General features: G+C 47.2%; 1 protein-coding gene across 1 annotated transcript in view; it reads right to left on the reverse strand.

Annotated features, from left to right (window-relative positions):
* The window catches only part of LOC107188517 (transmembrane protein 132E), a 60,462-nt gene that overhangs the window by 21,836 nt on the left and 11,517 nt on the right, over positions 1 to 27,109 (reverse strand). The window lies entirely within an intron of this gene.

Consider the following 27,109-nt stretch of genomic DNA (forward strand, 5'->3'; position numbering starts at 1 on the left):
TTACACCCGGGTAATTTTCAGGATTTACATCCGCATTAAATTAACATAGAAATGAAACCGTAACGGCGCAACGTCGCGTTCGTGCGTGCGCGTCAGGTAGAACCGAAACATCTTTCGGCTTCTATTTTGTAACTTCCACGCTGGTCTGCCTGTGATTACACGAGGGAGCGCCCCGAATCGGTCGAGGCAGCCGCCGTCTCGATAAAAATTTTCCCGAGAAGAAGTTCGAGTAGAAAGTCGTGTCGAAAAATCAACGATTTCCCGACTTCGATATTGGTGCTCCTGTAATAAATTAAAACTTAACCGTAGTGAGCGCCGCGTTGAAATGATTAATTTTGTTTATGATTATACTCTTAATGGTGTGGTTCTGCAACCTAGGAGAAGTATTCGCAACTTATGCATTATCTTTTCCTCTAATTAAAGCATTAAGAACACTTGGTTATATTAATAGAGTTCCTAAATATGCTATAAAATGTCAATACCTTGATTCTGCTGTATTGCTCACTAGTCAGATCCCTTATCGGAGTATTGTTCTATACTCTGGTCATCAAATTATGACATAAAATGAATCGTTGAATTCGTTTGATCGGTTGTTTCGTATCGATAAGACTTACAATTAGTCGGGGAATTCTACCCGGCTGGAAACCAAGTTAGCGTACTTACTTATGCTTGCTCGAGAGGTCCGTACAGGTGAACGGAGAAGTTGTAAATCGGCGAGGCCAGGCGAGGCGAGGTGTGGCGTTGCACGGCGCGACTGGCGCTCGATCCGGACATAAATTTCCGAGGAAATCCTCCACTAAGCGCCAGCTGCCCGCACACCCTCGCCCGTAAAATAGAGGAAAACGCGCGGAAAGGTGAGGCCAATCGAGGCTCTGCTCGCTTATCGTTCGCGTTACGCGCTCGGCCACATCGAGACCCCCTTCTCTTTCGCAAGTTTAGACGCCACGGAAAACACGTTGCAATATGTTCACGGTCGTTTACGTAGACCACATAAACGGACCGTTCTATGAATTCTCGGTTGTTTACAAAGAATACGTTCGATAGTTTAATTTCATGGAGGCAAATGGTACGCAACTGGTGACGAATTTATTCAGCATTACAGTAATTCTTTGTATTCCATTTGTACACCGCTTAAATCTATTGTCTCTTCTTTGCTCATAAGATACTAAACGGCATTGTAGATAGCCCCAAAATATTGGCTGACATCAACCTTTGTACAACGCGACCCTCGATTAGGCACCGTTCACTACTCGAACCAGATTAATTTAATCTCTATACTATCTAGGTAACTACTACTCTTTTTTTCTTTTTCTTGTTCTCGTTTTAAACCTTACTTATAATTTTGTTACCTATATCTCGTCTGTACATGTATATCAGAGGGCTTTTTTTCTATTTTTTTTTTCATATTTTTTTTACTATTCGTATCGAGACGTCACTTGTACGGAGGCACGTCGAACCACTGGTACTTCTTCGGTTGGCTTTCGTCCAGCTCGTACTCCAAACACCGTCTCGGTAAGCTGTCGGAGGGGGGAGATCGTTAAAGGTCCTCTTTAAACTGGCTTAAACTCGGCTCCGCTTTCGAGATAGCAGTCGCAGTTCTCGGGCGAGAATATTCCGAGTAATTACACATTAGATAATATTCGTAACTGCAGTTGAATGCCGTGGCTCGATAGTCAGACTTACGTCGTCGCGCGTTTGCAACCCACGATCGGATGGTCCTCCCGAAAACATTTCGTGTCTAGAACGTTGAAGTAGAAGAACCCTACACTGCTTCCGGCTCCGTCCTCCGATCGACGCAGACAGTCGAAGAACTTCTCGTCGCAGGCACATTGCAACCTATTAAACAGATACGTTTCCCATACCGATTGGTCCCCTATCGCGTTTTCCCTATCGAATCGGCGCGTCGAGGAGAACCTTTCTCGTTCCTGTTCTTCCACACGCATCGTTTCCACAGAGAACCACTATAAACGGTTACAGTAAATCTTCGATGAGTGTTCGAAGGCTCATCAGCATTGGCAAGAAGTGCCCGGGTGTAACACTGACTTTTTAACCCCTTCTCTTATAACATCGAGTCAGACACGTGATGACGATTTCAAACTGGATTTAATAAACGTGTGTGCCATTAATTTTCTTTGAGTCGAAGTGAAATTCTGTTTCATTAGTATTAATATTTAAGATTTAGAGTAAATGATACACTTGCCCTAAGAATAAAATTCCTTTTTTATCTGGGAAATTATTAACGATAAAGTAATGCTTGAAAGTACAGTCGTCAAAAAAAATCGTAAGGCAATTCTGGAACCAATGATATTTGTTTCAGCCGCATATGGCCATTAGTTTATGAAATATTTAATGTTCAGTGCCGAGCAGCCTTCGAACACTCGTCGAGGATTTACTGTACCGCAAGATCCGGCCGAGTATTTATACGAGAAGAAGAAGAAGCTAGATATCCGACGATCAATTCGCCACGCGCTATTCTGACGGCCGGTTATTGCTGATCTCGACTCGCCTTCCGTTCGATATTCGCCCGCGAGTGATTCATACACGAGACTGGCTGCTGCAGCCGGCTCGACACGCCTGCAATTCGCGCGGCACCGTGCACGTCGTAATCGCGCGCAATTTCTCAGCGAACGTTGGACATTCGGTCGGTGGAAAAGTTCTGTGTAGGCGTTCACGCGAACCCGGCATTACAGGGACCGTTAACGATCTATCAGTCCGATAATTCGCGGTGCCGTCGCGAACAACGCGTTTACTTATTCATAGTTTGTAACGAATGTCGGATCCCTGGACACCTTGCACGGAACATTGAACCCCCGTTCGGCGTTCGAAAAACTGAAGGGGAACTAATTTAACCCTTGTGTAGGCAACTGAAACATTCACGGTTATTGAGTAATCGGAATACCTCTATTCTGACAGATTTGATGAACATAGATATTTTAATTTCATACTTTTCCAAAACCCTTAGTTCTCCCTTCCTATAATCTATCAAGTGCTATTTTAGAGGACATAAAAAATTGTGAAAAGAAATGTAAAAATGGGTACCTGGGTACCAGGTTGCCTAGACAAGGGGTAAAGCGGCTACCGTCGTCTCGAGACAATAAACTGCATCGTAGGCAACAACCCCGAACAAAACTTCGCGATTACGAATCCAGTTTAGACGGAACCTGGTGTAGAAGGCGGGATTGGTCAGCCCGTGCTTGGTCTGTCTGGCCTCGATCACGTCGTTGCACATATCGTGTTCACGGCAGCAGGCGTCGGTTTCCATATATTTCCCGAGGTCTTCCGGGCCCGTCGCCACGTTACCGCTTCCGCACCATTTCGTCCCTGCCGGAAGGAAGCAGCAACAGAACGAGGAAGCTCGTTAGGAACTGGAGGCCTGGTTTATGTACAGATTTCATCTCGATCTTTTATGCTCGACGATTCCACATACACAACCCGTTCCAACTCTCCTCCTCCCCCAGGCGGTTCAACGTCTCTTACCTGGGAATATCAGGTTCATTCTCTCGCCGGGTGTCTTTGGCAGCTCGTTGCTGCCGACTCCATTGTCCTCGCTATAGTGAATCACCCATGCGTGAACCGAGACGTCGAGACAGAGCCAGCACCACCACGCGAGAATCGGCCAGGATCCCAGGACGAGCATCGGTGCTTGTGAAACGGAAGCCACAAAAGAGTAGACGACGTCGACGGCCAGGCCTAAGACCGCGAGGAGAGCCTCTTTGGGGAAAAACGAGCAAAAGAGGATGGAGTGGGGGAAAAAGCGGTTCCTTCCGGCACGGCAGTGTCTCGCGAAAAGAGAACGCACAGCTTGTCGGTTCCCGTGGCTTATATGAAAAAAGCCCTTCCCCTTTCGACCCAGTTTCGGTACCGGTCGAGACGTCATCTAATCGCAGGAATTACGCGCAGCGTACGAAATTGGACGACCGCTGCGCGCGTTGTAGATTATCGTCGCTGACAAAAACTCGAAACACAGTTGAAAAAAAAAAATACAACATGCTCCGGAAACGACGCGTCCCCGGTAGTCGTTGACGGAATTCGAAATATCTGGGAACGCGCATAAATTTCACACGCGCGTGATGTAATTTATGCCGCGAGCCGAAAAGGCAAACACACAAACGCAACAGCGTTTCCAGCGGGTTAATAACTTCCCGGGTGTGCGCGAGAACTAAACGTACGAGTGCGCGCGCTTGGTGTACGTATCCATGGTTTACAGGCGCGATATACAGTAGACTCGCGTTAAAGTAGCGGTAGGAACGGCCCAGCTCACACGCGTTACTCACACACCGTGCGCGCAACTCCACTATCGGTCGCCATCTGTAACCAAACTACTGATCGAATTGGTGAATCGATCAAACTACCACGAGATCCTGCGTGCCCATTGGCTGGCGTTAAAGCAGCGTTCCAGGAAAGACTCGCCTCGAGAGCCCCGTACCGCTACTTTAACGTGAGTCTACTGTACAATAGGTATACCACTCGGAGGAAGTAGGTACATATTCTTATGGTCGAATGAAGTTATCTTTCTCGACGAAAAGTTAACATTTTCGTAATATAGAAACACGATCGATAGGAACTTGTCAAGCGTCATTCTGTATATCTTAATGGTTTCTATCCACGTACATCGTTTGTTATTTTAAATAATTAACGCGATCAAGAATTCCCGACAGGTACATCAACCAACATTACAGGTAAAACTGACATTCGAATTCAATCTTCGATGTAATTGTCGTCGCAATCCTCCTGCAAATCGGGACAAAGGAAGTGTCTGATGTTTCGTGGGCCAACCAGCCCTTCCTGTCGACGAGCACAATCGCCCAACCACAGTCCTATCGCCGTGATACGGTTTGACGAGATCGACGAACCGATCCCGGGCACGCGAAAAACCGTTTGCAACCGGCCCTCGTTCACCTCGTTCTTCATTCTCTCGAGGAACACCTCGAGAGGGTCAGGCGGCGGAGGCGTTGGATCGCGAACAGTTTCGCGAACTGGCTCGAGGCACTCGCAAATACCGTGAAGAATGTCCTCGAGTCCGATCGGTACGTAGTCGTCCACCTCCTCGAACCTCGGAGTTACGAACTCACCCTCCTCCTCTCCAAAGTTCAAGTAGAAACTGTCCCCTGTTTGGGTGGTGCTTAGATCGTTCTTGTCGCTGTCCCGAGAATCCTGAAGGAAGCGTCGATCCCGATGCCGATCTGTAACCGGTTCCGACTTGGATTTCTCCGGCGGCTGGTCCGTAGGCTGAACACGAAATATTTCGTACTTTCTAGAGCCGCCCCCTCGATTTAATTTCATCGTCCAATCCGCTGGGTAAACGCCGTAGTCGGAAAGCAATTCCCCCACCCCGCGTGATCGGAAAAAAAAAAACGGGAACTTCGAACGAACGCCCGAGCAAATACCAAGTTCGTTTCCACGCGAAAATTAAAGGGACTCGAGTATTTTCAACGTTTCTCGATCCCTACGATATTAGATATTCCATCAGCGGGACGTCGGGGTCGGTTTTTCGCTCGCGGCTTAATTAAGCCCCGAAACATTGATCGGTTGTCTTGAATTTTTCATACGACGTTAGATCCACGCGTTTCGTAACCACGGTCTCACCCTTTCGAATCACAATTTACCAACCTCGATTCGCGGTTGTGGTTCTCCAGGCTGTATCGGTAGAATCTCGATTCCCTCGACGAGTGTGTCGTTGTCATCGAGTTCGGACGGTCTCGTGTCACTATCGTAATCCTTCAAAACCGTGAGACTTCCAGAAGATCGGTTCTCGCTGCTAGCCACGCCGCAAATGTCAACTCCGGTGTGCTCCTCCTGACACGGCGTTCGATTGAAAATTACACGTTTGCACACGTGGGAAAAAAAAAAACAAAAATTGCCGGAAAACTTTGCGGGACCATCGAGCGGCGCGATCGTTTTTCGATCGATCGCAGGGTATAACTTTGATGCCCGACGATCGCGTCCGCGCTGGAAACACGCAATCGCAACGTGTAGCGGCGTTTTGTAAATTTGCTCGTAGACGGTTTCTCGACGCTGGAACAACCGGGAACGACGCGCGTGTACCAGTAATTATTTCACCGGGTATGCCGTTTCGATTGGGCACGATTCCATTTGCATCGGTGCGTTATTAACGAAATTATATTTGGTTATCGTCGGGAGAGTGCACGCGCTTGAGTTTGCTCGTAAGCTTTTCCCCGTTCCATTAATAGCGCGGCCAGGGGCGCAAATGGCTCGAAAAACGAGTGGGGAATAATTATTGACTGTTAACGGCGAGGGTATAGGTGAGTAATCTCGCAGCGGATTGTTCCAGATTAATCGCTGTACAGAGGAAAGTGAATAACAGTGTACGGTCGGCAAAGCGAGAAATTATCGTTTCTGTTACAATAACGATAAATCCTTCAATCTCGATGCCACCCGCAGTGACTCGAAAGGTAGAGCGTAGTACGCTCTTCATTCTCCGTACATTTTCCGCTCGATGGATCGAGCCATTGTCGATGAAATCTGTCCGGGGGTTCCATCTATTATACATACAGGGTGTCCTAAAATATCTTCAACTCCCTGGTAATAAGGAGTTCCTGGGATGATTTGCAACAACTTTTTCTTTAGCGAAAATGTTATCTGAGGCTTTGTTAACGAGATATTAACGAAAAACATGGGACCGATCAGAGCGCGAGTCTGCCGGCCGAGCATCCTAGGTAGCGTTGGCTACTTAAATAGCATTCCGGGACACCCTGTATATTATATATTCCGTGAGCAACTACCTCCCCCTCGATGTCGGTGCACGGCAGAGGGTATAATCTAGATTCGAACGTGCTGGAGGTGGTCTCGTCGGAAACGGAAGTCGGTCCGCACGGCTGGAACGGTTCCTCCGTCTCTGTGTCCTTTTCCTCGCAGACACAAGGATACTCGCCGCTACAGTTTAACTCGGCCAGATATCCGTAGAGACGAAGAAAGGTGGGCAGAGGTATCATCGCCGAACCACCTTCCGGCTCTTCCGTCAGCAATTCGCACACGTATATCATCGTTTCGAATAGGTTCTGGGCAGGCACAAAGAGGAGAGGAGGAATGGTTACAAACGTGGTGAATCGCCGCAAATTCTGGCCGGCAACAATGGCCGGGTGATTAATTTAATTCAACCGGCTAACGATGATTCATCGATTCGCATTAAAGTCCGTGGAATTAAACACACACCCCCCGGGAACGTAATTCGCCCGTAGGAAAACGTTATGTATCTTCGACTGGCTACCTCGTGGCCGTGAACAATCAACGGGGGAAAATGTTCACCGACTAGAGTGTAAAAAAAGAATCAATTACCGACCGAATTGTTCCGGCCTGTGCAACACTATTACGCGGAAAATTCTGACGCGTTCTGCAAGACAAAGCATATTATTATACGCATATATTTTTTTATTAGCTCTATTCGGTCTTTCAAAAATCGAGTTCGTAGTGTCTTGTAATTACCAATTTGCTTTTCTCTTTGTAATTACCATTTCGTTTTTCTTTTTTTTGTATTCTCCAGTTATATGTTCCATTTAGTTTTAATATTCGTCCGATTTATATTTTATATAAACATCTTTACAATTTTGTTTCTCTTGTATTCTAATGGGAATTAACCCGTAAATAAATAAATAAAATAAATATTATTGGCAACTTCCACGTGGTGTAAACGATCGAATATCGCCCTCGGTTACGGAAAGAATTCTTTTCCGAACCACCAGCTGTGGGAACAATATTTTAACAGCGAGACTCGACACCGAGATCTCGCGGGTAGTAGTTTACGATTCGAAAAAAAAAAGAAAAACGTCTTCGTTCGAACAAGATTATGTTAATGCCCCGCGTGGAGCGATAAAAAGGAGACGATCCACCTCCATCAATCACGGCTCACGATGGCCCGTGTGCCAGTAGCAAATCGATTAACGACTCGTCTAAAAATATCATTTATACACGGGCCCGATGAAGATCACGTGCTAAGGGCGCGGCGATGAGGGGTGGGGCGGGGGCGAGATTACAGGCAGCCTCTATTTTAGGTATTCCATGGGAGAATGAGTCGTGAACAGGCTTCTATTTTCGGCCCAGACGGCTTACCTTGCCCAGGAATCCGCAAGCGATCGCGAGGAATTTGTAAAAGTGACACTCTCTAGCGGACGTAAATTTGCCTACGAGCAGGATCTGGTAGAGGGTCGTCTCGGGCAGAGCCATGCCTTGCCATCTATCCAGCAGGCTTCTTATGCAGACATACTCGACGGGACCGAATGCGTTGAAAAGGGTCTTCAGGTATCCAGGTGTGACACCCGTGGGATGTACGAAGGGAGGGTACTCCAACCTTTCCTAAGAAAATACATAGACCGCCAGCTAGTTCACGGACACCGGAATGGTCTCGATCGTAATTCCATGGAATCAGGTCATGGACGGCGTTTTACACGATTCAGTGACGTCAGGGTGAAAATTGTTGCTAAAAGTGGAAGCTTACTACACGTCTGTACGTGGGAGCTTAATAAATCGATTCTTTCTATTTAGAAAAAAAAAAAAAAACAAAAAGAACAGGTGTGTACGGGAGTTCATAACCCGACGAAGAATCGCGTGCTGCACGTGGACATTTCGCGAGTAAAACGCGACCATGGATCGAAGTTTTATTTTTTTTTCCTAGATTTTGCTGTCGGTTCTGCCGTTGATTTCGAGCTTAATCGGTTAATGCCCGGTTATTCAACGTGGCTCCCGGTTGAAGCTGACTGGGGGAACAGATCTGAATCTACGAGCGCACGGAGAATAAAAATATCCTCGGTAATATCTCGATGGTAATCCTTTTCGAGTATTGTATCGGGTCACGGACAACGCTTGGCGGTGTTTCCCCCTCGTCCCGTTTCGTCGCGAAGACGAGAAATCCTGCCAGAATGGCTAGGGAGATACAGTGAGCCCTCGATGAATGCGACACGAACAACTGCGTTATTCCCACGACTAGGGAAGTTCCCCTGTGGAACCAATCAAAACACAGGAAACAGTAGCTAATACAGGATTGGTATCAGGCAAAAAAATAAATTTATGAGTACTCAAGTACGTCGCACTCATCGAGACATTACTGTGGAAGGGTTCCGATAGTTCAAGGCTCGAATAACTGGCGTCGTTCTGCGTTCTATTCGCGGACGGATCATGGACATCATTCATAATGCATCTGGGCACAACGGTGGAAAATGGCCAAGGCAACGAGCAAGCGAACGAACGAGCTACGATACTGGGCAGCGGTCGAGCGAATTAATTTATAGCGACGGAATCGATTAATCGATTTAATCGTTCCACGGTATTTCGACCCGTTAACCGAACTCTGCGGTCGAATTTTTGCGAGTGGTTCCGATGGCTCGCTTGGGAACCGTTCAGTAATGGATAACGTCCGACTGGAAAAACTCGCTCTTTCCACTCTCGAAAATCCCACGATCCCTAGCCAACGATACGTATTCTTTCGTTCTAGACTACCAAAACGCCCGATACGATTATTGTAATCTCGAGAATGTAACCCGGTCGATCCTGTTGATTAATACGAATAATTAAATTCCCCCACGGTCAGATTCGTTTAGTTATCTCGACCACTTAATTACGAAGAAACCCGGTACGAAATGCACGTGGGCACAATGGAAGTAATAGAAAAAGATTACGGTTAACGACGGGCAACCACTCGAGCCGGATGAGGAGAACGAACTCTATCTCTCTGTCCGGTGAAACCGACTTTAATCAACCCTTTGTAAGATAATACGGACGCGGAAAAGACACGTCAGCTCGGCCTCGAACACCTCGAACGAAACAAACCCCAGCTCTGAAGGATCGAGGCCGCGTCGTTCGTGCTGGCCCGAATTTCCCCGCGCTTCCTCCATTTCCCTCGATTCTACGGTATTATTTTCAGAGGTATTTTCCGCCCGGATGGAAATCCAGTTTAGTTACATCTATCTATAAGCCCCGGAGGGGATTGAATAGGTCGAGTGCCGGCAACTGCAGAACCCCGTTTTCTTCGTCGGACGTTGAACGGGAAAACTTTTTTCGAGGCTATTTAAATCGAGACATTACTTTGAACTTTTAACAAAAAAATAGCCAATGGTGTTTACTTTGACTGGTGGTACGTCCTGGTTCGCGAGGGCTCGAAAGTACGCGCACGTCCATCGCAGAAGATCGTACGGTTGCGTGCGAATCGCGGATTTCACGTACACCTTTAAAATCTCCGGGAACGTCGGCGGAATTTTTATCTGCTCGGCGCAATAAATGACGTCGTCTGACATATTTGACGGGAGAAGAAAATGGACGAGCGGACGACCGTCGTGTTCGTCGTCGATTCGATCGCGCTCGAGTCTTTACTGTCGCCAGTTTTCGCGGCGACCCGTGAACCGAATTTCATCGCGAGGGACTTCAAGGGGAACCCGTTAATTCCCAGCTCTTTGATCTGTTCGCCGAGAAAGAGACCCGTTTTGTTTCGTCGCACGCCGAAATTGAAACGTTTTCGATCGGTGGTGGGCAGCAGAGCTCTTTGAAACCACGTTTTTATCAGGCACTTTTTTCACTTCCTCGAGTTCGCGCCGGAAGTGTATTTGAATAGCACTGACAAATTTATTCCCCCAAGAGTAGTAAATAAAGCGTGTAAAACTTTTCTCCCACATCGTTATAAATCATCAAAGGCTAATTCAGACCCAATACAACGTATATGTGATGCTGTGAACTCTTATTGTACTTGCCTAGATTTTTTGGTATTATCATATGCAGCTTCAGAAATTTGACTCATAAAATTTGGTAAAATTTGTGACTTGTCCGGTACAAACATATGTGCGTTTTATGTAACTATTTCATACCTTTGTACACTAATGGGGACTTATCCCCGTTTATCCTTATCTGTATTCATAAAGATGATATATAAACTAAAACCACTTCCTCGAGGTCAGAAGTCTCGACTGAAAAATGTTATTCGTCTCGGCCCCTTCCCTCTAGTTTCTATTATTAAAATTCCGTTTCGTTCTTTCGATCATCCCGTCGCTTCCCGCGTTAGGCGAACGACCCACGGGATCGACCAGCAGTACATTTATTATTTATTCGATCCCCAGAAAAATATCGTTCGTGCAAGAGCTATCGAACGGACGACAAACATCGGGGCCAAGAGTTGATCCGAATGAAAGACGGATATTTATCTTTTATCCGCTAAAGCTTGCCGCTCGACGGTAATAACGAGCATCGATGATACACGGTGCGATCATTTTCCACCAAAAACAGAATCTTTCCCCGAGAAAGAACTCGAGGAACATCCCTGGAGAGACATAAAACGTCCCTTCACAGTTTCACGTGTATTTCAAGGCTCTGTCGTTTACCCTTTGGATACCATCGACGGTTTATCCAACACGAAGGTTCCATTGTGCTCGCGAATCTTTCGATTTCTTCAATTCCAGAGTCCTTTGTTCGCCCGCCGTCACTTTTCCCGCCTCGTTTGCGGCCTTTTAAAAGTCATAAATCGCGTATCAAAGAGAGAACACGGGCGTTAGAGTACCTTGAGGAAATCATCGTCGCACAGGATGGAGAAACAGTCGCGTCACCACCCCCTCGAGGCGCGTCAAACGTCGGAAAGACCTCGATTGTCAAAGCGGCCCTTTGTCTCTATTATTAGTCTGTTATCATGACTGTGGTACGATTACGTATATACCCTGGTAGCTTGTACACATTATCGTGGTTGCACTCGCAAAGATCTCGTTCGGATGCATAATGAATCACTCGCTCCAAGGGAAGCGAATGCTTGCCTTCTCCTCCCCCTTCAGCACAACGTTTTCTCATCTCACTCCCCGTCTCTTCCTCTTTCTCACGTTCACTCCTATTCGTCGTCTTCGTCGGTACCACGGTCACCCTTCGGGGCAACGTTGTCCTTCTCTCTCACGGTAACTACACCGACGTAATGGCCGGGAATAGTTTCCAATCGATCGATCGCGACGAGTGCTCTTCAGTCGGCGTCGAGCACGGAAAAAGGACACCCCCTTCCCACCCCTACACGCGAACAAATCCACCGGAATATGGGGTTCTCTCCCCCGCCCCCCACCCCCACCCCTCCCCGTTTTCCTTCATTTCGCCCCGGCATGAATATCGAAAGCCCAGCTCGAACGCGACCGGAAGCAATTCCAATGTCCCACGGGAATGGCCTTGGCATCGGTGCCTCCGTGGGACCAATGGCGAGTGTCCGTTCAATGCGCTCTGGATCCGTGGAAAATAATCAGCGTTGTCAAACCTATCCAGATATTGCCATTCGACTTGTCCGAATCGGAGAATTATTGAGATCGAGATCCCGATGTCGGTTTCGGGCTCCGTGTGCGGAACACCTGATGCGAATTCCGAACCAGATGAGAAAGAATCGAGGTATTTCTAGCTTGACATTCGAACGATCGGATGGAGTTTTTCCGTCGAATCTTGGTACCGATCACTCGCCACTTTCTGTGAAGACACCTCTCCTCGAGGACAGGCTTCGTTGGAAAAAGGAATTGTTCCCGTGCCAAACTTTCTCCCAGCAGTTTCCCCGGCCGTGATTTCCAGCCTGCCGCCATTTCACAATGTAATAAAAATACAGGAAGCTCTCACGAACGGGCGGGGGCCAAGTATAAAAGTGCACCCGAGGGACACGTGTTGATTTCTAGGCGCCCGGAGAATTTGCTTCGGTTGGGTTAGCGAGTATTCGAGACACGTTGAGCGCGTTCGATGCGGTATGTCTAAAATTTAGACTGTAAATGCATCTTTTACGAGAAACCGTTCCGAAAATGTATCAATGATAGATGTGACGACTATTACTTAACTTAAAGAAATGCTCGGCTATTCATTTCTCTGGAGCAAACACCACAATAAATTATAAATGCTCATTGCTTATTGCCCGTTTAATAAATAATAATAATAATTGATGGTCACGAGGATCGAAAGAAACTCGGACTGTTATTCTAGGAGGGGGAAAGGCGACCGTGAGGCGGCGATCGTCAAAGTCGGTGGAAGAAACCTTTCAGTATCGCAATTATTATTTACCGAGACATTAATTAGCTCTCGATTATCATGGCATAAATTAGCTGGCCATAAGAAAGGTCGAGAGACGGCAATTCTTATCACGTAATACGTCATTGCGCTCGGAAGTTGGCGGAAGCCGAGGGCGTGCACGACTATAAATACGGTAAAGAACACTGGAGGCACAGAAAAATGTTTAATCGACGGAAAGGAAAGTGATCGATCGTCGTAGTTGTAATGCAACGCGAACGGTCGCGACCGAAAACGATAATCGTTGGAGCCGGTTAGAAAAAGTTAAGTGCCGATCGAGAAAAGGGTTCGGAACGGTCACGGGAAGATTGATAATTCGAGACACGAGGGGAGCATTTAAGATAAATCGATGACTGGGAACGTGCCCGGTCGAGCGTAAAAGAGACAGCTTTTTTTCGGAATCGAGTCGTCTCCACACGAAGCACCCGATACCAGCGACCCGCGTACTCGAGACTCTCCGTCGTGAGCAATCTTAATGATTCAGTCTTAATCGGGCCCCCGATTATTCAAGTTCGAGCCGGTCGATCGTGAGCGTTGAGAGAATCGGTAACTCATTGTTTGGGAGGCAGCGATCCGAGGTGTAAACCACAACCACGATGAATACTCCCGAGTGGCAACGCGTAATGTATGTACGTCCGCATAGTAGTTACGTGACCGGAGAACGAAAATAGATGCACACCCGCCCATTTTCCGTCACGCCAACTTGTGCACGCGGTTGCGAGATAAGCCTCGCGCGAGCACGTTTCCAGGAACAATAATTCCTTGTCCAGGAATAAAGAAAATCACGGAGGTTCAAAAGCTTAGAAAAGGTCCGTCGATGATCACAGATTTGTTCGGGAGGGAATCGAGTCGTCACTTCGTATGGAAATTAATAATAATTAACAAGGTATAAAAAAAACGAAGACGAAACGAAGCATTGAAAATTAGCCGGTTCACACAGTGTGTTAACCGGAGGAGGTGACTGCACGACATCCGAAATGGAATATTGAACGCGGGGATGAAACGGAACCCTGCATTAACGGAATTCAATTAAACGCTCTGGCTCCGCAACTTCGTAATCAGAAAGCACGAGTTTCCACGACTTTCAATGGGAAACGCGAGGAGGAAACATTTGCTAAGTTTCGGCGCTTCCAAAGATGCTCTCAAACATCCGCACTTATATGAGAGGATAATAAATACATTGTCGAACATGCTGCTACCTCGTGTACTCCCGAAAGTTTTTAATATTGTAAAGCGTACTGCATCGTGGGCGAAGCGTACCACCTAGCACAGAGACGCGGAAACTAGTTTCTCCGCGCAAGAGGATTAAACGCTTCCCATTTCGAAAAGTAAAAAGTTTACTTCGGAAGCGGATGGTGCGCCCGTTGACAACACACGCTCTCTGTGTTTCCGCCGTAAATATCTCCGCGCGTTCGTCTTCAAAGGCTTACGAGGGACAAGGTCTGCGTGCGCGCGCGCGCGCGCGCGCAACGGTGCACGCGGAGAAATTATGCAATAACTGCAGCCGCCACGAAATGCGGGCGGAGCTGGTAATTCTACTTGAACGGTATAATGATACAAGAACGGGGAGGCCGAGGCTCGTCAAAGTAAGCCGAGGGACTAAAAGGGACTTAACCCTCCAGTGCATAATTCATAACGCATTAGAGAGTCGGAGAGACGCGTGCGCGCGATCTCGATGCACGCGTCCCCTTACGCAGTGTCCAATTAAACTGGAGCGCAGAGGAGCGTACAACCGGCTGAGACGGAGAAAATTCCGTCCAACCCTTCGTGTTCTGTTGATAAATTAAATTCGTCGATACGAGTATCGTAAAAAAAAAAAAAGGCAGAGTCGTGGAGAGCCTGTGCACCAAAAGATCTCGGGAGATACTTTCGTGTATACAGGGTGTTCCGCTTAAAACAGGCCATCTAAGTGTCTAATCTATCTGCGATCATACGAGAAATATTTTTGATGTCATTTAAATGAGTTCAAGGGGCGAATCAGACGGTGGAAAAAATTGTATTGTGAAATAAAAATTTTTAAAGTAATAACAAAAATTTACTAGAGTTTAAGGTCATACTATTATACATGGATAAATGCATAATACTGTTGGCTACAAAAAATATTTATTGTACGATCACAGATAGAGAAGATATTTAGGTGGCCTGTTTTAAGCAGAACACCCTGTATACGCAAGAGGCGACAGGCATTTCTGCTTGGACGCGACGAATCGACGAAAAATTGTCACGTTCTCGCGCGCGTCATTGACAAATTAAAACAACGTCGACACTCGCGCGCACGCTCGCGATGATTACGCTACAGAATTTCATCGTGATATTCCTGGCATCGCGAGCGAAACGCTGTGCTCGATGAAATTGCAAATTGTAATTTCGTTATTCTTTTCATCGGGTCTTTCCGACGGTTTCTTTGATCATCCGACGCGCATTCAACGCGGGGAAAACGAGATTACCGTTTTACATTGTGCCCCGCGCGAAAGAGAGGGACAGAGAGGGTGGGAGGCGGCAGAGGGAAAAAGAGAGACAGAGATAGACAAATGGCCCGAGTGCTCTTCGGAGGAAATTTCTGCCGGGTGTCCGAGAAACCTTTCCGGTTAACAACGGGATCCCCGTTTTAACGCCTCGCGGAGAACCAACGTCGCGAAAATCGAGCTCGACGGGAGTGGCGCGTGAAATAAAAGCGACGCGAAAAATACTGGGGTAAATTCTATCTCGATAAACGAATCGACGAAACGCCGCGGAGGGAAAAAGGGACACAGAAAAAGAAAAACAGAGAAAAAGAGAGAGATCTTTAGCGGTATTATCCCTCGACAGTGCCATCCAGTTCGTGCCCGATAATTACGTGAATTCAAAGGACCAAGGCGAAAGATCAACAGAGGAGGGAGGAAAGGAATCAAGTGGAATTTCTAGTGCGCGCTGTCGGGCGCGATCAAGCGATTAGATCGCGTCCGCGGTACAAAAGCTCGACGAAGAAGACCCGGGCCAAGACGTCGACGTCGTCTTCTTCGCGTCCTTTACCGTGACGGCGGAGAGGAAAAGAGAGAGCACGGTCGAATCGAGACGAGTCGGGTCGAGTATCGATTAGGTTGGTGTAGGTAGAGCGAGTCGAAGTCACCGAGATACCTACCAAGAGAAAGAGGCGATGGAAGGCGGTGGCGGCAAAGGCGGAGGTGGCGGCGGCTGCGACGCCGCCGTCGAGGATCGATCGTCGCCTCTGTCCCAGCCGAAACAAATAAAACCGTAACGAATGCACTCGTGACCGGTTTTTCGCCGGAACCTTTTAGGTTTGCACTACACACGGCGGTAATCGCTGGCCGACTATCCAAACTGTCCCACGATCGTTGCTAGATCGCGGCTGAAGGGCAGATTTTGATTAGCGAATCGGAGGGTTGACGCGTTGCCCCTGGACCCATCTATCCCGTCGTACAATGGGAACGGATGCGAAACAGTTCAGAGCTTAGGAAAAATCTCGATCTCTGTAATGGATCGATCGAACGAAACGACTACGAGCGTTTCCCTAGTACCAGAAGTATATCGGGGAAAAAGTTGCAATCATATTTCAGGGGATATGTGTTACTCGGTGAAACAAACGAACAATGGAAATCGGTCAGAAAAATCGATTTTTTGAGGGACTTAGAAAGCGGATTTTTGACAACTTTATCCGTGACTATGGAAAATGTTCGATCTGTCCGTCCGTTTATTTTATCGTCAGGCGCGTACGAAGTATTTGTCAACAGTTCTTTTTTTTTTTTTTTAAACCGCCTGTATATCGACTCTTGTCAGGGACAAGTACGATCTCGATGAAAAACGCAATTGCCACGGACAGAACACTTTTTTCCGCGTACTGGAAATCATCGATAATTTGACGCGTGTTGATTATCGAGTACACTCCATTCCCCGTGGAAAGTCGAGCACATACACGCTGGCAAGAGGGATAATGACGCCCGAGCGTGTCAGAGGACGTGTCATCGATCAACTCGTCTCGCGCGCGGTGTGCGAACGCTTATAGACGATGCACGAACGGGCTAGCTAAAGCTAGAGCAAATCCCCTCGGCGGACAGTAGGCCAGCGACGATAACTCGACCGTGATGGTATCGGTGCAGTCTCAAAGTTTAATTTCAAGAATCGATAAAGCAGAGATCGAGAACAATAAAGGGTGAACGAACGGTGGCGTTGAAACCCCGAAACGACTCGATGGGCGAAGAGACGCGTCATTACCACGATGGAATTCACTTCGTGGTGAATTCATCCGATTTCTGTTGCCAGATATGCAATGTAAAATACGTGATATGTAATAGAGTAACACTTCGTTCTGCTATATACGTATCTATCTGAGGCTCCTTAAAGCAATTTAATTTGATTGACATTTTAAAGCACTTCAAAATACAGAAATGGAAAATAATAAAAAATAAACAATTTATTATCAATTTTTTGGTAACAATCGAAAGTTGAAGCTTTTAAGAATGTTCTGTGAAATTTTCACCTAAATTCGTAATTATTACAAATTTGCGTGAGCCACCCGAATCGTGATGCTGATTGATTGACGCAAGTAGAGCTAGCCAGTAATGGTCAGACACGTAGGATAAATCATATTGGAAGAGCACGCGTACGAACACTAGTATTACAGGGTTGTACCAGCAGTTCGGTTACACCTAGTCTACAATTGGACCGGTCGATACTCAGCTAAAAGCCACTGTCAAATACCAAGGAACAAATGGGATATCCATGAGTGTACATAATTCGCCTTATTTCATCGCATCGTCCGAGCAAGAACTGTTTCACCATTTTCCTTTTCCTTCGAAACATTGTTTCGCAAATTCACCGTACATCCTTCCCAACCATATCCCTTTATCGCAGATCGGACAGGAATCGAACAGTAGAAACCATGATCGATCATCAGGCAAGAACGGTTCGTACGCCAGCTTAAACGGTCGAATAGCCGTACGTTTTACGCAAAGATTGGCACATCGGCTTGGCAAATGCAGGTTATTCAGTCGTGCCTCGATCGATGCGATTTCGCGCCGGTCCTATCTCCGTTTCGATTATTTTCGAGGGGGTGGGTTATTGGCGAGGTAAGTCGGGGCCGTCGACCTCCCGTCGACGGTCCTCCGATAATCCGATAAACGGTCAGTAGTAGCCCGTTCCCGCGTAATTGCTCGATCAATTTTCTCGCGGCCTCGGTGCGCCCTGTAACGCAGTTACGCCCCAAGGAAATCGAGAAACGTTACTCTCTCTACCTCTCTCTGTCGCACGGAACCGGAGCGAAACCCTATTTTGAGCACGAGCCGTTGTCCGACGCCGGTTTCCTTCGACCAATTTGAATACAGATCGACACGCGGCGGTGTTATTAAGTCGATGCAGGAATTCTAGGCGTTCCGACGACCATCCACCGGAAGCGATCGAACCGTGCCTCGCACGCCGGCGGCGGACAATGGCAGAGAGGCAACGGTAAGAGGATTCCGATAGGTGAATCGCGAGTGGAATTGCAAAGAGAGGACTCCGAACCGCTGTTCCGCCCTGAGGATTAATGCACCGTTCGTCAGTCAGCCGCGGAAACAGAAAACGCTTGAAATACAGTGGACTCTTATTATATTGCCACTAAATATATTGCCACGCGAGGCACTTCCCTTTCACGCGTACTTTTACATGTTTGCGCAGGCGCTGAGGTCGAAACTATGGAGGGGGCTCTGAACGCATTACCATTTTACTCCCATACAGCCCCGACAATGGCAATATAGTTAGAGCCTGTAACATTTTAATTCCGTAGAATTTTTAAAAAATTCTTAGACGACGAGAAACCTGGATTACCGGACATAATCAAGCCTTTGTGCATGATGCCAACACCGTGTCTAAATTGAAAGAACCACGTGAAAGGAAAGATACTTTTAAATGATCTTTTTATTTCGTAAATAGGACACGAAAGAGGTTGTGAACGATATTAAACGACGCGGGCGATTGGCTTTTTGGAAAGTTAATAAACGTTCGAGAAGCAACGTTAACCGATTTATACCTAGAAATAATGAGACCGCTTCGCAGTGACCTCGTAAAAAATTTAATTTCGCTTTACCTGTCGCTAAATGAAACTACTGATCGACGAGCGTGTAGCAGCGTTCCGCCGCGTTTCTCTGTACGCCGGGGACAAACGTTCGAATCAAAATTTCAACGTTATGATAGATATGCGACCCACGACGGTTGTCCCGGTTTCGAAAGTACGCGCACGAAGAAATTTAATGCACAGCCACTGCGACGACCCGCGTGACCCGAAATACCGAAAAGTTATGTATTTTCGCGCAGGCTCGCCGCGCGCTTGGTTAAGTTTCCACGAAAGGGGCCATCGTAATTTTTCGTTATTTCCGCTTTACGGGGCTGTGGCGGTTTTCAGGGCCGTAGAAATGCGTGATACTCGCGTGCCGACCGCAGGCAGCAAGCGTTTATTCGCGGCGTTGCGTTAACTGCGGTCCGAACATGCAATTTATACTCATCGTGACGTACCTACGCTCGGATGGCCAGGCTGACAACCCTCGGACCGTTTAATTGTACCCAAACAACATAGGTTCGATTCCGAATCTTGTTATACCGATTATTTAGTAAATATTAGTTTTAGGACGTACAACGGTCAACACATTTTTACTAAAGATTTGATATTCTATCGATCTCTGGTACAAAAAATAGGTCATTCCGTTAAAAGAAATCAAGGTGACCTTAAAATCTTTGAAATGCCTCCACCCACAAAAAATCACCTTACCTTATGATATGTGTCCCTTGATGCCATTTAAGTTCCACGCTCCAAAATTTTCATAAAGTATACCGTTAAGCCATTATTCGAGGTGATCAAGTTAGCTGAGACACCGTCTATGTAGTTGTCGAACCAAAATCGACTGGCTACCTCTATTCGTACGGTACAGGGTATGTTCCCCGTGTTTTTCGGTTCCGTGTAATTAGTTCCCAGCAAAACTGAACCGCCGTCTGGACAACCAGAAGAGAGAATGAGTCGAACGAAGCGGCCATAGAGACGGCAGCAAATAAAAACGCGGAATCCCGGGTGTCGGCAAGAAGGCAGAAGATACTCGGGTCCACGGTAACTCCGCTAATTGCTCCCGAAATTGCGTCTAATTGACGAGCAGACGCTTCATCAGCATTACCGGGCGAATGCCGGGGGTGAGCAGGTGGTCGAGCGCCGCCCTTCGCAGCCCTACAGGTTTGTTTCATTCGGGGAGAGGGGAAGCAGAGGGACACGACCACAGCGGATGAAGATGCTGACAGGCGAAGCATCGGCTAGTCCTTGTCAGTTCGGCTACGAAGCCGAGGATTTCCTTCTGCTGTTTCAGCGGATCGTGCTCTCTGTTAGCACCCTTTGCGTTACATCTCCCTTTTCTTGGTTCCTTTTCCCCTTGTTCTTTCACTGCTTAGGGGATCGTAAGTCACCCATTCCCGGAGCCAACGATCTTTTTCGAGGTTACGTATCATCCTCGACAAGCCGGATTTATCGTCTTTTCCGTAGTCTCAAGAAGACAATGTCGCGCGAGTGGAAACATTATCTCGGTGGATGTTACTCCTGAGCGACGGAACGATTCGAATCGTGATTGTGTCGCGGGAAAACGATTCGAACTCACGAACTGTATGTATTTTGATAAAGCTTTCATCCTTCGTGACGACACACCGATATCTCTCGGTTCTCCTAGGAAATCACCCAGTGGGAGAAAAGGGTAAGCCGTCTTTCTCTCTGTCCCTCTGTGTGTGTGTGTGTGTTACGCGAACCGAAAGCGGGAGAGTAATGCAAATCTTTGCAACGCGACGAACTCCGTGCTCCCGGGGATCCTAGCTTGTATAATTCAGTGACATCGAGCTGGAAGGAAAAGCAGGGTAGGAGCCGCAAAAAGCGGCTCGCAGAGACCTCCCCCGAGCGAATGTAAATTTTCTATTTTCTTTTTTCTTCTGCATCGGAAAATAAACCGATTAATAGAGGCGAAGCAGGTCGTTTTATTCTTCGGCCGAGCGCCGCTTTGGCTTCCATCCCCTTTTCACTCGGTGCCATGCGACCCTCGCGTGTAAAATCAATACCGGATTCGCAATTTATTCGCTCCGACGCGAACGCAACAGATGCGGAACGGCCAACAGTCGCGGGAGGAAGAAGTAAAGCGTTTCAACGGAAACATTTTGTCAGACGCGGGGAAACATACGCGCGCGCGCGCGCTCGCCGGTGTTTCCTGAAACATGTGGCCGAACTTTGGGAGGACAATACGGGACTCCTGGACCGAAGGGAAGAGTTCCGTGAACGTGAACGAGGTCGAGGAACGTATATCTCTTGCGAGTTACCGTCGATTTTTTTGCCTTTTTATTTTTTTATTCGAGACCGAGTTCCGTTGTTCTCGTTTTAAAACTACCGTTCAAAATACTCGTTTTGTTCGGTACGTGTGCCGCCTTCTTTCTCTCTGTCTGTGTGCCTGTACGGAGCCCGAAGACGTTAAAAAGTTCGCCGCTCGTTCTGGGTCTTATTGAACGGTGCAGAAACGCCACCAGCAAAACCTGTCCGAGAAACACAACCCTCTTCCTGAAGCTCTCTGTAAAAGGTGCGCTGCCGCCGCGCAGCGGAGAGATCGGGAGAGTCGAACAAACCGACACAGGGGGTGTCCGACCCCGTCTAACGAGGCCTCGTAGAGGCTTGATTTAATTTTCAAACAGCGAACGCTTTTGTCGAAAAGCTCGCAATCACCGGGTAATATACAGACGAATCCTTCCGACGGATGAACGAGGGGAAAGAGGCGGACACGATACCGTGATAGACGTGACTTGCAAGACAGGCGAAAATACGTCGGGAGGGTGATTCGCGAAGAAATAAAATGTCTGGCCATTATGCCCCCGAAACGACTCCGCCCACTGGCGCATATAACGGCCGAATCGTATCGCAATGACGGAGCGATAATGCAAGAAAATACGAGCGCATTCGTAACAAAAGTTTCCCATTCTTATCGTTCCCGCGAACGCCATTAGGCGTTTCTCTCTGTATCGCCCCCGGGGGGAATACGTTTGCTGCAACTATTTTTGGAACGGCAATGCGTCCCATTACTCGAAGCAGCGAAATTCTTGGCAAAGTAATTTAATGTCACCGAGTTCGCGGTTTCCCGGGCGCAATCTTAATCAATTCCGCGGCGACACACGCTACAACGAAAACAGGACTCGCGAGACGGAGGAACGCGGAATGCGCTCTCGTCCGACTGCATTTTCCCTGTCTGAATTGTATCTACGGTATACTCTATCGACTGACAAAGCGTCTATCCCTTTTCCGTGCTAGCGAGAACAATGATGAAGGCGTAATTTCATTACTGAATTATAGAAATTCCCGACGAGATCCACCCTTGTCTTCGATCCTCGAGTAGTTCGAAACCTTGACACGGAATGTACGAATTAATATACAGGGTGTAAGAAAAATGTTGCAGGTCAATGAAATGGGCCACGCGTGGGGCGATTTCACGGACCTGGAATATTTTTGTTATACCCTGTGTGTGAACGAGGCGCGATCTCGTAAACATTCCCGGCGCGAAAAGCACTGTCAAAACACCAGCATGAAGCGAAACACGCTGGCAAAAGTTGCCAACCTCTAAATGCATCGTGGACTATTTGTTCAGCGAAACGCTTCGTCGTCTCTGTAGAGCGACACAGATTTATGCATTCGTGGGCCTGTGGCACCGATCTAATATAAAAAGATGAATGTAATACGCGCCTCGATGTGCATACATGCAACCAAGCATAAGCAGCGAGCAGGCCTTAACGAGGTCTTGTCGAGGTCTGATTTAATTTTCAGGCCGCCGAGGCATTCGACTGATAATGCTCGCTCCGTTGCTGACGAGAGTCGCAGCTGCCGCGCGGCGTTCACCGGTTGTTTCGTGAAAATAGAGCGTTGCGCCAGCTTTTTAAATAATTAGTAGGATGACAGACACACGAAATGTAGTTTCAATCGAATTTCAAAGTATCGCGGTTTCATGGAAACCAGAACCACGATTTATTCAGCAATTTCTTCTCCCTAATGGATTGACTCGTTATTTGATCCACATACATACATATTCCATCACATACTGTTCCGTATTGTAACGCCAGTCGGTATTCGGTAAGACGACAATTCGGACGTATCGATTAGCGTTAATGAATTGATTAACATTATTAACATCACGCTATAATCACTACCCCGGTGTACACATAAACAACTCGCGTGAATTATTAAGCTCATCTTTACACCAGTAATGGCGGCTCATTGCATAATTGATCCTATCGAGTAATTGCTCATTAGACTGCGGATTGTATGCATTTATAGCTTACAGGTCTCTGTGAAATACAATCAAGGACAAACCTTTCATCAGATGCAACGAGTTTTCTATTTCCTTCTGAGCCCAATATGATACACTTAAAGGAAGAAATTTCCACTTTTGTTATTCTCTTTACGAACAACCTTCTAAAATGTGATTGTGCATAAAAATCTATTCATTACCGTGGCATTTAATCCACCGTGTTACACATTCGAGGCCATCATTGCGGGGGAACTGTAACAACATAGAAAAACAAAGAACCAGTTTTCCCGAATTATTCCACCATGTACGTTTTTGGAATCTTGTAAGCAATCCACTGCGATCCACCAAGATCTTGCCCGGAACGAGATGGACCGTCGTGAACCAGTGGACTGTGGTTTATTCATAAGAGAGCTCGTTACTCTCCTCGTCCGCATCTAAATGCGCCGTGCGGCGTTTCGTCTTTGCATTCAAAGCGAGAGCTAAGTCGGAAGGCGTGTTTACATGTGCGCCTCCGCGCGTCGACCGACTAAGTGGACCACGCGAGTGACCAGTCCTAACGAGGCCTCGTTGCGGGTTGATCTAATTTTCGACGTACGCTGGCTATTCGGTGAAAAGCTAACGGATGAACCACCCGGGTTATCCCAGGGAGTGAAGGGTAAAGGGTTCGACGGAAGGGCAGCCCAGAGGAGGAGAGGGTCTTTCTCGAGATATAGAAGGGATCCCCGACTACGACCCGGATCAGCGCAATTTAAGAGCCCGCAGTCTACGCTCGTGCACAAACTTAATTCGTCCGATGCACGGAATGCGGAATGACGAGCAGACTGTCCCTCTGCTTTCTGTATATCCATCTCGAGAAATGGAGTCTCCTCTTCGTGATGGATCCCTACCGGAATACCGAGACCGGTTTTACCGGGCGGATATTTGTTTTTCCGGCCTGAATGCTGAACACTCCGACGAATAAAGTATTCATAACGAAAGGGAGACCACCACCGGTATATCTGGCAGAAAGAGGAAACCGTGCTGCACCCCGTCCGCCATCGCAAGAGAAGTTAATTGGACGGAGCTGAAAGACATCGGCTCCAGAGACTTTCTATCCCTCGTATCGTTTCCCTGGAAGAACTATTAATTCCATGGAGGAACCAGCCGGTGATGGTGGCGGTCAACTTTAAATTAAGCCCGGAGAGTTTCGAAGAATCGATGCCCGGAAAATTTGTTTCCAAGTAATACGGATGGAACGTTGGGGTGTGTGGGGCGCGAGAGCGGTTTAATATGGAGGACCAGAATAGATCCGACGGTTCCGAAAGATCGTCGAAGGATGGAATCGTAGAGCGGTTACCCGGTCTAGCCGTGAATTATGAATCGTATGCTAACGTGAAAATAGACGGACGCTGAAGGAAGAAGAGGAATCAGAGACAGATTCCCGGGGCGTATATTGGACAGATGTCGCGTTGAATTGTGCAAATGTACGAACAACCGTGCTCGCGGAAACTGGAACGTGGAATCAACGACGTCGACGGAAACACACTGACGCGTGTACACCGTCGTGATCTAACACACCCCCCTGACAGGGTGCATCGTTGACACATGTGGTTGCACGTTCGTGGAATCTTGCGATAGAATAATACCGTTGGGTACAGTTATAGAAAAATCAAATATGTATGTAATCCCAGCGACCTGCCGTCATGGCACGAAAGAAAAGTCCCGATAGACCCTCGATCATCCATCGAGAACCGAGGAACCATGATAATTGATTAGTCACGATAAAAAGAACCCCTCCGTAATAATTCCTTTATGGGCTATAATGCCTCATAAAATTACGCAGGTACCGATGAAGATTAATTTACCCGACTCTACCGTTCGATCCACGGCGATGTTAATTTACGACGGTGTTTCCTGTTCCCTTCGATACCATTCCGAAGATCACTATCGTAACCGTGCTCCGCTAGGTGTGCTCTCCACGCCTGTATACTATACAGTGTCTCGGCTAACTTGATCACCTCGAATAATGACTTAACGGTACATTTTATGAAAATTTTAAAGCGTAGAACTTAAATGGAATCAAAAGGCACATCTTATAAGGTACGCGCCTTTTTTATAGGTGGAGGTATTTTAGAGATTTCAAAGTCAGGATATTGAGGTGATCAAGTTAGCTGAGACACCCTGTATACTTGTTTCGCCGTCTCGATATCCCTCCCACCACCCTATTCATTACCCACTTCTGCGCTTGAAAACCGCGAAATTAAAGCACCCGCGGGGACTTCTGAATCTGCACGGACTCCTGGTAGTTCCGTTCAATTATCGAACAGTCGGTTTGGCTCCCGCCATCTCTGATTGATGTATTTCGGACACGGTATCCCGTTGGTTGCACGAGTAGTACGTTCGGAGTCTGGGTTGATTTATTCGATTAAAAATCCAAACGGAACCGCGTTGCTATTCCTTTCACCATTCTTCGAGTTCTCTCCTCGGTTCCTCCATCGTTCGCGTCTCTACTCTTGCTCTCTCTAGATATATATATATATGTATACATATATCCACGTACGTGCACATGAACGCACGTGGTGGCATGCATACGATGGCGTGCACTAGATTCGTGGCTTCCGTGTTTCTAAGATTCCGACAGTGTTTATGCGCGGTACACACCACCGAAACGGTCCGAATATTGGTGACCATTGTTTGCTAGAAACGTCGCTACAAAAAGAGAAAAGTACGCCACCAACGAAATCGAAATACCGCGATTTTTCACAGATATTTTACTTTCACGTCGACGGATACGAGGATGTTCCCTCAAGAGCAAACTCGTCTTCCGTTAGAAAAAAAGTGACGTAGGAGAAGAGCCTCCTACCTGTTGGTAAATTTATTTCAAGTACTGAAATTAATGTTAAATCGAATTTTAATTTGGTACACATTTTAGTAATTCCCGATACCAAGTGGTAGAAGGCCCTTCCCCTACGCCACGTTTTCCCCTAGTGGAAGCCGAGTTTACTCATGAGGGTTCGGTATCGACCAGTAACAGTGGTTCACGACATTGTCACGATGTTCCCTAGGCACGGTTTAAAATGCACCAGAGTGCTTGGACGGTTGAAATGCAATAAATGTACGGTTGTGTACTTTACTTTCGTGCAAACCTCCCCGGAAATGAATGGGCCACGGCTATTCCCGCGGACGAAACTTTCGACGAGCGGATCGGCGAACGGGAAAGCGAGCGTGTTTCCAAAAACACAACTCCCGGGCCTGAAGTCATTAACGCAACTCCGGCCGAAGTTGCACGGAGGCCGAATCCATGTTGTGTAACGCTCTGGGGGACATTTCAAAACTCCGTCCATAAATCGTCGTACGAAAATTTACAGAAGGATTTCGCTAGGACTTGTAATTTTCAGGGGTAGCGCGATCTCTGGACCGAGATTCACCGAAAGTGACGGGAATCAATTGAAATTTTCAGTTGACTATATGGAACCATTCTACCTTCATTTTATTTCTCGTAAAGAATGGGATATCTCGATCAGAATTCTCGAGGTTCAAGAGGATTCCCCAGAGTCCCCAAGCAGTTTAAGTATAATGCATTCCGTAACTTCGAAACGGTTCAACGTGCAACACGACACAGTTTCACGACTCCTCGACAAATATGATCCCCCACCCTACGTTTTTCGAAACGTCTTCTTCTCCGCACGTACGTATCCTCCCATGAAAATTTAATACGTTCCGGACATATTAAAAGAACGAGCTCCCGAGTTTTCGCGAAACTATGATAACGACCCGCCGCCGCCGTCGGCGAACGTTTTATCATACATCGAGTTTAACCCGGGTACTACTCAAACTCGAATACCCAC

The sequence above is a fragment of the Dufourea novaeangliae genome, unplaced genomic scaffold, assembly GCF_001272555.1.
Source record: "Dufourea novaeangliae isolate 0120121106 unplaced genomic scaffold, ASM127255v1 scaffold133, whole genome shotgun sequence".
Taxonomy (NCBI): Eukaryota; Metazoa; Arthropoda; class Insecta; order Hymenoptera; family Halictidae; genus Dufourea; species Dufourea novaeangliae.